This window comes from Macrotis lagotis, chromosome 4 (assembly GCF_037893015.1).
Source record: "Macrotis lagotis isolate mMagLag1 chromosome 4, bilby.v1.9.chrom.fasta, whole genome shotgun sequence".
NCBI classification, from domain to species: Eukaryota; Metazoa; Chordata; class Mammalia; order Peramelemorphia; family Peramelidae; genus Macrotis; species Macrotis lagotis.
The window spans coordinates 113,754,446-113,766,588 of record NC_133661.1 but is presented as its reverse complement, the minus strand read 5'-3'; the positions used below and the strand labels follow the sequence as shown (position 1 = coordinate 113,766,588).

Below are 12,143 nucleotides of genomic sequence, written 5' to 3'. Positions count from 1 at the left end.
CTGTTTTTTCCATATCCCATCAAGCATTTGTCATTTTCCTTTTCTGTCACATCGACTAATCTGATAGGTGTAAGGCAGGGCTCAGAATTGTTTTAATTTGCATTTCTTTAATCAAGTGATTTTTTTCACATGACTTTGATATGATAGTTATGATTTTTTTTCCTTAAAACTGCCTGTTCACAACATGAGAGTGATGATCAAGCTTAATGGATTTGCTCATACCAACAAGGCAAAAATCAGGCACAATTTTGAGATATCTGCAATGGAGAATCCCATCTGTATCCTGAGAAAGAATTGTGGAGTTTGAACAAAGACCAAAGACATATTACCTTTATTTATTTATTTTTTTAAGGTTTTTGCAAGGCAAATAGGGTTAAGTGGCTTGCCCAAGGCCACACAGCTAGGTAATTATTAAGTGTCTGAGACCAGATTTGAACCCAGGTACTCCTGACTCCGGGGCCGGTGCTTTATCCACTGTGCCACCTAGCCGCCCCTACCTTTAATTTTTTTAAAAAAATGTTATTTTATTATGTAATTTTTCTATATTTCATACTTTATGTTTCTTCCTTAAGGATATGATTTCTCTCTCATCATATTCAACTTGGATCATTGCATACCATGAAAACAATGCAAAGACTGCCTTCTGCAGGGGGTGGGGGGGAGGGAAGCAAGATTAGGGGAAAAATTGTAAAATTCAAAATAAATAATATCTTTCTAAAAAAAACTGCCTGTTCATACCATTTGACCATTTGTAAATAGGGGGTGGTTCAATAAATTTTATTCAATTGTCTCTCTCTCTCTCTCATACACACACACACACACACACACACACACACACACACACACACACACATATACATATATATATATCTTTGCAAGGCAATGGGGTTAAGTGGCTTGCCCAAGGCCATGGAGGTAATTATTAAGTGTTTGAGGCCAAATTTGAACTCAGGTACTCCTGACTCCAGGGTCAGTGTTCTATTCACTGTGACACTTAGCCACCCCTATATTTTTTTGAGGAAAGAAAACTTTCATCAGAGAAATTTGCTGTAAATCCCCCCCCATCTCCACTCCAGTTCCTGTTTTTCTTGGCTGACCTGATTTTGTTTATGCAAAAACTTTTTAATTTAATGTAATCAAAATTATCCATTTCACTTCCCATGATCTTCTCTATTTCTTGTTTACTAATAAATTCTTCCATTATCCTTAGATCTTACAAGTAAAATTTTCCAAGCTCTCCTAATTTGTTTATGTTATCTATTAATCTTTAAGTCTAAATCATGTTCCCAGTTTTGATCTTATCTTGGTATATATACTGCTTTCTAATTTTTCAAGAAATTTTTGTTAAATACTGAGAAAGGGAAAAAATCCCTAAAACATGTTTTAGAAAGTGAGAATAGTATGCTTTGGTTTGCATTCAGACATAGTTTTTTCCTCTGGATGAGGATGATCACAAGTCTTTTAGAATTGTTTAGTCATTGAACTGCTGAAATGAGCTAAGTCCATCACAGCTGATCATCTTACAATTTGCTGCTAATGTATATATAAAAGGTTCTTTCTCCTGTTCTGCTCACTTCATTCAGCAACAGTTTATGCAGGTCTTTGCAGGCATTTCTTCGACCAACCATTCGTGATTTTTTTTTTTTAGGTTTTTGCAAGGCAATAGGGTTAAGTGACTTGCCCAAGGCCACACAGTTAGGTAATTATTAAGTGTCTGAGGCCAGATTTGAACTCAGGTATTCCTGAGTCCAAGGCTGGTGCTCTAGCCACTGAGCCACCTAGCCCCCCCATTTGTGATTTTTTTTACAGAACAATAGTACTCCATCACATTCATATCTCACAATTTGTACACCCATTCCCCAATTGATGGGCATCCTCTCAATGTCCAATTCTTTGTCATTACAAAAAGAGCTGCTATAATTATTTTTGTCCATGAGAGTCCTTTTCCCTTTTTTTTTTTTTGTGATCTCTTCAGGATATAGACCTAGAAAAGGGGTATGGCACAATTTTACTGCCCTTTGGGCATAGTTTCAGATTGCTCTCCAGAGTGGTTGAATCAGTTCACAACAGTATATTTAGTGCTCCAGTTTTCCCACCTTCTCCCCAAATTGATCATTTTCCTTTTTTGTCAGTTTAGCCCTTCTGAGGTACCTTCTGTTTTAATTTGCATATCTCTAATCAATAATGATTTACAGTATTTTTTTTCTAGGTTTTTTGCAAGGCCACAATTTATAGTATTTTTTCATATGACTCTAGATAGCTTTAATTTCTTCACCTGAAAACTAGGTAGGTTCATATCTTTTGACCATTTATCAATTAGGAAATGACTTGTATTCTCATAAATTTGACTCAGTTCTCTATATGTTTTAGACATGGGTCCTTTATCATTAATACTAGCTTTCAGATGGCTAGGTGGCACAGTGGATAGAGCACTGGCCCTGGACTCAGGAGTACCTGAGTTCAAATCCGGCCTCAGACACTTAATAATTACCTAGCTGTGTGACCTTGGGCAAGCCACTTAACCCCATTGCCTAGAAAAAAAAATACTAGCTATGAAAATTGTTTTCCAGTTTTGTTTTCCTTCTAATCTTGGTTGCATTGGTTTTATTTGTACAAAACTTTTTAATTTAATCTATTCAAAATTATTAATTTTTCATTTTATAATGTTCACTATCTCTTGTTTAGTTACAATATCAAATAATATTGATGATAATGGACATCCTTCCTTTACCCTGATCTTATTGCAAAAGCTTCTAGCTTATTCCCAGTACAGATATTATTTGCAGCTGGTTTTAGACAGATACTACTTAACATTTTGAGGAAAGGTTCATTTTATTACAATGTTTTCTAGTGGTTTTATAGGAATGATTGTTGTATTCTGTCAAAACCTTTTCCTGTATCTTTTGAGATAATCTTTTTTTTTTTCCTTTTTGTGATTGATATAGTCAATTATGTTGGTAGTTTTCCCAATATTGAACCCATTTTGCATTTCTGGTATATATCTTTTATATATTGCTTGGAATTTTGTATCAGTATTTGTTAGGGAAACTGACCTATAATTTTCTTATTGTTTTTGCTCTTCCTGATTTAGGTATCACCATATTTGTATTGTATAAGGAATATAGTATGGTAATTTTCCCAAATAGTTTAACATAGTATTGTAATTAAATTTTGGTAGAATTCACTTGTGAATCCATCTGTCCAGGGGATTTTTTTTGCTTTGGGAGTTCATTGATGGTCTGTTCAATTTCTTTTTCTAAGCCAGTGTTATTTAAATATTATATTTCCTCTTCTGTTATTCTGGGCAATTTATATTTTTGTAAATAATCATTCAGTTCACTTACTTTGCTGGATTAATTAGCATATAAATGGGCAAAACAACTCATAATTGTTTTAATTTCCATCTTCATTGGCAGTAATTCACCTTTTTAATTTTTATTTTATTTATTTAAGGAAATGGGGCTAAGTGACTTGCCCATGATTACACAGCTAGGCAATTATTAAGTGTCTGAGGTCAGATTTGAACCTGACTCCAGGACCAGTGCTGTATCCACTGCGCCACCTAGATGCCCTATCCTTTTTAATTTTTGATACTGGCTAATTGTTTTCTTCTTTCTTTTTTTTAAATTTATTTTTATTAAAGATATTATCTGAGTTTTACAATCCCCCCCCCATCTTGCTTCCCTCCCCCCACCCCCCCACAGAAAGCACTCTGTCAGTCTTTACTTTGTTTCCATGTTGTACATTGATCCAAATTGGGTGTGATGAGAGAGAAATCATATCCTTAAAGAAGAGAAGTCTAAGAGGTAACAAGATCAGACAATAAGATACCTGTTTTTTCCTAAATTAAAGGGAATAGTCCTTGCACTTTGTTCAAACTCCATAGCTCCTTATCTGGATACAGATGGCAATCTCCTTTGCAGACAGCCCAAAATTGTTCCCGATTGTTGCACTGATGGAATGAGCCAGTCCTTCAAGGTTGAACATCACTCCCATGTTGCTGTTAGGGTGTACAGTGTTTTTCTGGTTCTGCTCATCTCACTCAGCATCAGTTCAAGCAAAACCCTCCAGGCTTCCCTGAAATCCCATCCCTCCTGGTTTCTAATAGAACAATAGTGTTCCATCTTCTTTCTTTTTAAAAAAAAAAAAAATTTAATCAAAGATCTACCTATTTTATTGGTTTTCTCCCATAAAGTCATATCCTAGTATTATTGGTTAGTTCAATGGTTTCTTTACTTTAATTTTATTAATCTCTCTTTTGAATTTCAGGATTTCCATTTTGGCGTTTAATTGGAACTTTTTTTTGTTTGCAAGGCAATGGGGTTAAGTGACTTACCCAAAGTCACACAGTTAAGTGTCTGAGGTGGAATTTGAACTCAAGCCCTCCTGATTCCAGGGCTAGTGCTCTATCCACTGTGCCATCTAGCTACCTCTAATTGGAGATTTTTAACTTGTTCTTTTTCTAGTTTTTTAATTGCATGTACAATTAATTGATCTGTTCATTTTCTCTTTTATTGAAGAAAGAGCTCAGAGATATAACTTTTCCCTTGTTACAGCTTTGTCTATAGCCCACAAATTTTGATAAGTTGTTTCATTGTTTCCATTGTCTTTAATGAAATTACTGAGATTTGTTCTTTAAACCACATATTCTGTTTAGATTATTTAAATTTAATTAACTTTTTAATCCCTGTTTCCATGACCTTTCATTGAATACAATTTTTATTGCATTATGGTCTGAAAAGAATGCATTTAATATTTCTGCTTTATTGCATTTGGTTGCTGTGAGGTTTTTAAGCAGATGGAAGCATACTATTTTCACTGTTTTACCTCTATGGTTTTTTCCTTCTGTTCTGTTTCTTCTTTCAAAATATGATTAACATTGAAATATTTTACATGATTGCACATGTAGAACCTATATCAGATTGCTTGAAGGAATCGAATTCAAAATCTTTCAAAAAATGAATCTGGAAATTATCTTTACATGTAATTGGAAAAAATGAAATACTATTAAATAAAAAATATGGTTTCCCCTGCTTATCTCTTTTTAAATAGGGCTATTTTTGCTTTTATTTTGTCTAAGGATCATGATTGCTACTCCTGCATTTTCTTTTTTACCTCAGTTGAACCACTGTAGATTCTGCTCCAGCCTCTTATTTTAACTCTGCCTGTGTCTTTCTGTTTCAAGTGTTTTTTTTGTAAACAACATATTGTTGGATTATGGTTTTTAATCCATTCTGATATTTGCTTCTGTTTGATGGATTACTTTATCTCATTCATTCTCACTTTGATGATTTCTGTATATTTCCCTCCAATCCTATTTTTCTCTCCTGCTTATTCTTCACCCTTTTTAACCCGTTCCTTTCTTTCTTTTTTTTTTTGGCAATGGGGTTAAGTGACTTGCCCAGGTTCACACAACTAGGTAATTATTACATGTCTGAGATCGGATTTGTACTCAAGTCCTCCTGATTCCCAGGTTGGTACTCTGTCTACTGTGTGACCTGGCTGCCAAGCCTGTCCCTTTTCAAGAGTCTGTTTTGTTGCTGATTATTGCCTCCTCCTTCTCTGTAGGAGAGATTTCTATAGCAAACCGAAGGTGTATATTATTTTCTCTTTGAATCAATTCTGATGAAAGTGAGGTTCCATCAACTCCCTAATTAATTTTTCTCTCTACTGTCAATGTTCTTTGCATGCCTCTTATGTAAAATAATTTTCCTCTTTGCTTTGAACTGAAACCAGAACTGAGGATAAGTGATCTCTTTCTTTTCAGTTGAGTGAACCCCTTAGTCTCTGTGCTGAGAGCTCCTAAAGTTTGCTACTGTCGTCACAGCTCCTTCCAAATCCTGCTCCTGGTTTTGACATTGTGTGAGCTGTGCTACAGGCTGGTTCCTAACCCAGAGTCACAGACTTCTCCTGCTGATCCAAGCGATTAGAATGGACAAATGTCTTACTTCAACCTTTTGTTGACTTCCACATCAGAATTGTATTTGAGGTGTTATTTTAAAGTTATTAGGAGGGGAATGTTGGGAGAGTTTAGCTGAGTTCTTGCCTCTATTCCACCATCTTGACTCCATTCCCTCCTCTAATCATATATTCTTGGAGCATTCTCAATCTGATAGTGTGCCTCTGTTTTGAAGATTCCTAAAGAAAGTAGAGGAAGGGATCTATTCTTGAAGAAGAGTCTCCATGTCACTGAGGAAAGGTGAAGCAACTAAAAAGTTTAGTGTCTTCACTGGAACCTGTTTGTGCTGTTGCTTCCCCTCTGCTGGCTCTCCTTTGCCAAAATCCAAAAATCGGGGGGGGGGGGGGGGGCAGCTAGGTGGCTCAGTGAATAGAGCACCAACCCTGGAATCAGGAGGACCTAGGTTCAAACCTGACCTCAGACACTTAATACTTGCCTAGCTATGTGACCTTGGGCAAGTCATTTAATGCTACTGCCTTAAATAAATAAAATTTTAGAAAAATTCCCAATTTGGCATGTCTCCTGGATTTCCCTAATTCTGTTTGTGAGGCTTTTATAGGCTGCTCATGGAAGGAACACTGATAAGCCAAGATCTTGGCTTAGAAATGGTTCAAACCCAAGAAAAGACATAATTTTTCAAAAACAAAAGCAGCCCCTGGGGATTAGGTAGGAGACAGCATTACTCTTCTCTCTAAACCTTCAAAACAAGTACTTCCACAAGTCAGTCATTACCTGTCCTTTGCCTTCCTTTTGTACCCGAGTCACTAAATATAAAGCCAATAAAAAAAAGTAACACATGTGTTCACAATGGAACCCCAAATCTAGAGTCAGAGCTTTTTGAGTCTGTTTCTCTGGGATTGATTTTACCCAAACTCACTAATCTGTACACAGAGTTGAGACTGGAAACTCAAGCTTCAGTGTATATAATGAGCCAAGAAATAGTACATCTGTCCCTGTCCTGTTTCTCAGGGGATAAGGCTCCTTAAAACACAGATACATTAAAAAAATTACTACACAGTAGTCAAAAGTCCTGGGTTCACATTCCAGCTCAGCTATTAAGACCAAGAAAGTAACTTGTGCAGCTTTGGGTAAGTCATTTAATGTTTATGGAACTCAGTTTCCTCATCGGTAAAATGAAAGGGTTGGATTAGATGCTCTTTAGGGTTACTTTCAAGGTCTCAATCCTACTGTTCACTTAGGTGAATACATAATTATCATCTCATGTAATCCTCTCAACAACCCTGAGAAGCAGATTTTTACAGGTTCCTATTTCCCAATTTACAGATGAGGAAACTGAAACAAATAGAGGTCAAATGACTTGCCTAAGATCAACAGTCAGAACTCAGGTCTTCCTGACTCCAGGCCTAGAACTCTCTCCATTTCACTCTAATTATACAAAGAGAATTGAACTGGGAGACCTTCTAGTTATGAAATCTTGGGCAAGTTATCTAAATGCTTTAACCTTCAGTCACTCCCTGTCAGTATAAGCAGAGCTCTGAGCTCTTTAAGAGAGGTGTAATTGAAGATACCATAGTCTCCACCCTGAGTCACTTTAGAGCCCATGATGGTTCTGGAACTCAGGTACCAAAGGTGGATATGAGGCATCAAGCCCTAGATGGGTCATTGTATTAGCCACACTCAAGGGAAAGGTGAAGCTCAAACAGCATTCCTGAACTTGAGGGTCCAGAAAATAGAAAAGAGAGGATGGCATACTCCTAGGTTTGGTAAAGTAGATAGGTTGGGATGGTGAATTGTCAAAAACAGCAGCTGTTGGTGTTTCCCTAACCCTTCATCAACCCTGCCAACAAAACAATATTAATTAGGTGTCCATAGGCCAGGGTTTCTTCATTTGGGAAGAAAGACTTAGAAAATGCTCTAGTTTTGTGACAAGGTGTTCATAAGTAGCTCTCTGGAAGAACTACTGACACAATAGGAGCTTTCTTACACAAGAGCCAATGTTATCTTCCCCAGAGGAGTCCAGAATCTACTTTCCCAGAAGGCTGGCTTCCTTTCTCTTGCTGCTGAGCCTTCTTTGGTTATTAGAAACCATGGGAAGTAGACAGGGAGGTCTCTGGTTGCACAGCTTCTAGAATGTGGAGAAGTTGACTTTAAAGCACAGTATAGTATATTATAATTTTATTGTTCCTAACTTTTAAAAGGCATAGACAATTCTTTTCATCACAAGGAACTTATTCTGAATTTTTAGGAAAATGAGCATTCCTATTCTAAAAGGTATCACTCCAAAAGAGAATCTGGAAATGTTTCCCAACAGTAAGGTAGAAGGAAGTAGAATAAGAATCCTTGACAATTAGCTCCTCCAGAAGATATCCTCCACCTTTGCCCCAACTAGATTGGTCTTTTTTTGCGTGTGTATCTCTCTAAAATTCCTTATTTCTACCTCCAGTATTAGTATTTTGGAAAGAAGGTTGGACAGAAATGGGATGGAGGGAAGAATTGGTTTGGATGGATCAGTAGTGGCTGTGGGACTGAGGGAAAAAAATTCTAGAGAAGAAAAATGAGGAGACGCATTCTAAAATGTTTTTGTTGTTGTTCACTTGTTTTTCAGTCATGTTTCTTTGTGACCCATTTTGGGGTCTTCTTGGCAAAGATACTGGAGTGGTTTGCCATTTCCTTCTCTATCTTATTTTATAGACAAGGAAAATGAGGCAAACAGGGTTAAGTGACTTGCCCAAGGTCACACAACTAGTGTCTAATGCCAGATTTAAACTCAGGTCTTTCTGATGCCAGGTCTGGTGGCTCTATCCTAGTTGCCCCAAACGTTTAGAACATATGAAATGGCTCATTGCCCCTAGCACAATATAAACCACAAGCCAAGGGTTCAAATCTTTTAAAAATACATTGAACAAAAAAAATACATTTAACTTTCAGAATCTGAGGCCATCTAACCTAACCTATATCTAAATAAAATGTTTTCTATGCACATTTGAGAAAGGGTTAGCTACTCTTTTTCTTGAAAAAGTACAGTAAGGGGGGCAGCTAGGTGGTGCAGTGGATAAAGCACTTGCCCTGGAGTCAGGAGTACCTGGGTTCAAATCCAGTCTCAGACACTTAATAATTACCTAGCTGTGTGGCCTTGGGCAAGCCACTTAACCCCATTTGCCTTGCAAAAACCTTAAAAAAAAGTACAGTAAGGAGAAACCTACCACTTCCTAAGGAAGTTTGTCATACTTTTGGATATCTTTTTTTATTGTTTTTTTACTTTTTATTTTTAAAATATTTCATTTTTCTCCATTATATGTAAAAATAATTTTAACATTCGTTTTTAAAACTTTGAGTTTCAAATTATTACCTTTCCTTTCACCCCTTCCCCCACAATGAGAAAGTAGCACTCTGATATAGATATAAATTTGAAATAAATTTTTATTCATGCAAAACATTTCCCTAATAGTCATGGTGTGAAAACATAGACCCCTTTGCTCCAAAAAAGAAACCTCAAGAAAAATAAAACAAAATGTTTCAATCTGCACATTCCATTTGCAATTGAGACATTATCAGTTCTTTCCTTGTAGATGGTTAGCATTCTTTATCATAAGTTCTTCAGAGTTGTTTTGGCTAACAGTATTGGGATAGCTTTCATTGTTTATTTACTTATTTTAGTTTTTTTTTTTGCAAGGCAGTGGGGTTTAGTGGCTTGCCCAAGACCACACAGCTAGATAATTATTAAGTGTCTGAAGGCCACATTTGAACTCAGGTACTCCTGACTCCAGGGCTGGTACCTCTATTCATTGTGTCACCTAGCTGCCCCAATAGCTTTCATTGTTAAAAAGTTTTCCTTACATCAAAACTTAGATTTGCTTCTTTGAAACTTCTACCCATTTCTCTGAATTTTCCCCTTTCGGGTCAAATAGAACAAATCAATCTCCCAAACACGTGAAGACTTCAAATACTTTAAGACAGCTAACATCATAACCACTCATTTATAAAGTGACTTAGTTTGCAAAATGCATGAATTATCTTGTTTGAGTCTCATAATAACCTTGTGAATCATGTGCCCTACTTTAAAGATGATGAAATTGAGGCTCAAAAAAGTTGAGAAGTTTCTAGGGTCACACAGCTCATAAAATACTTGAACTTCTGACTGAGTGTAGTGTTCCATCATTAACTCAAGCTACTCCTGATTCTTGCCTCATTATTTACTTATGCTAACTTCCATGTGACTTTTTTAAAAAAAGGAAACTAAAATTAAGTAATATATCAAATTAGAGTTAGATGGGATTTTATAGATTATCTAATCCAAGTTCCTCATTTTAAACTGAGGCAATTGAGGCACAAAGAGGTGAAGCAACCTACTCAAAGTCATATAGCTAATAAGTTCAGCCAAGGCTAGAACTAGGTCTCCTGAATATGGATTCAGGTTCCCTTATTCTTCAATAGGTAAATGAACATACCTTAGTAGTCTCCTATCCCCAAATCTACATGCCAATAAACCATAGATTGGAGCTGAAAGAGATTTTAGTTCAGCTTCAGCTCAAGTAGTTATTGGGAAGAGAGATGTACTTAGCATGTATTCATTCAGAACATTATTCCAGAGAGCTTGTCAAACATTCTTTGGGATATTCCATTATTCAGTCACAAGACAAGGCATTTCACAGGAGCACTGCCCTAAGAAATTATTGCCTTTGTGCTGACAGTGAAGGATTTTTTTCCCTTCAGAGTAATTCAGAAAATTAACATAACTCCTAACAAGACGTCATCTTATTTCACAGCCAGCTTAGACTCCTTCCATAACTAATCATCAAAGAGAACTGCTGCAGTAACTAATATTTTGTTTAAAACTGCAATATGATTTTTTAAGGCTTGAGGAATTCTTGGTCTTACTTTTATGAGCATTTTTCTTGTACACAAAATGAGTTATGGGACAAAACAAAAAAATCAGGGGTGGATAGACAAACTGATGATACAGGAAGTTGGCCCAAATATCAAGCTGCCTGAGGAACAGATCAGATCAGAGCCATTGCTTTAGACCTGGAAGGAGCCACTTCAGTTTACATGAGGAAACAGACTAGGAGAGGTTAAGTGACTTGTCCAGAGTAACCCAAGTAGTATCTGAAGCAGGATTTGAACCCGTCTTTCTAATTTTATCTATAGCATTGTCTTGAACTACCATATATAATGTGTGTACCATTAAGACTAAGTTCCAATTTTCCCATTTGATTGTATCTCTCAGATCTACTTTTGACTCAAAGGGAGCTGCTGTTAGTAACAGGAAGAAGAAAACCTGTCATGTTGAAAATAAGTGATGGCTAGTTAGATAGATGTGAAACCAGCCATCTAACTCTAGTTTAGGTTATGGTTATTGGTACTGATGACAGAAAAGAATTCTCAAGAGAAAACCTATGAAATGAAAAGCAAGTCCAATGCTATGCAAGAAATAGATAGCCCAGCCAAATATAATGCTACTAGGGTTTTCTCCTTTTCTGTTCTACTTAATCTTTACTGATAGATCCCCAAAGCCTTTGAGACATTGGTTCCCTCTATATCTCTCCTTCAATAACTTTCTACTATCAGCCTTGCCTAGCTCAGTCTACCCATTTATTTTTTAAATTATTTTTAAAAAAAAAATCAAGCATTTATTTTTGTCTCTTCCACCTTTTCATCTCCAGAAACAAATAAAAAACCAAAATTCTTTTAACAAATAAACATAGTCAATCAAAACAAATTCTTATTCTAGCTATGCCATTTGGCATAGTTGGTTCCTCACTTGTCTATAAGGCGATAAGTAGCATTCTTCATCATCAGTCCTCTGGAATCATGGCTGAAATCATAGTTCAAATTTTCCACAGTCTTTAAAAACTGTTTGTTTACACATTGTGATTATTCTATAAATTGTCCTCCTGATTGTGTTCATTTGATTCTGAATCAGTTCATACAAATCTTTGCAAGTTTCTCTGAAATCATCCCTTTGATAATTTTTTTAATAGCACAACATTATTCTACTACATTCATAATTTGTTCTGCCATCCTTTATAATTAATGGGTATCACCTGTTTTCAGTTAAAGAGCTGCTGTAAATATTTTTGTCCATATGGGAGCTTTTCCTCTTTCTTTGCTCTTTTTGGGTTATAGGCCTAGCAATGGTATCCCTAGTTTATTAACTTGTGAAGCCTAGGCCCATATGGACCTAGAATGGTTAGGCCTATTCATGGTTTCACCAACAGAGCAT

The 12,143-nt window shown here is 36.2% G+C and overlaps 1 protein-coding gene across 4 annotated transcripts in view; it reads right to left on the bottom strand.

Annotated features, from left to right (window-relative positions):
• The window catches only part of ARMH3 (armadillo like helical domain containing 3), a 269,046-nt gene that overhangs the window by 22,733 nt on the left and 234,170 nt on the right, over nt 1-12,143 (bottom strand). Inside the window, exon 25 of one of the 4 annotated variants that reach the window (XM_074233859.1) lies at nt 3,721-12,143. This exon is cut by the window's right edge and continues 23,055 nt beyond it. The exons of the other annotated variants lie outside the window; for them this stretch is intronic. The gene's annotated coding sequence lies outside the window, so the exon portion shown is untranslated. Of the gene's footprint in view, nt 1-3,720 lie in introns of those variants that run through there. 4 annotated transcript variants of the gene reach the window in all.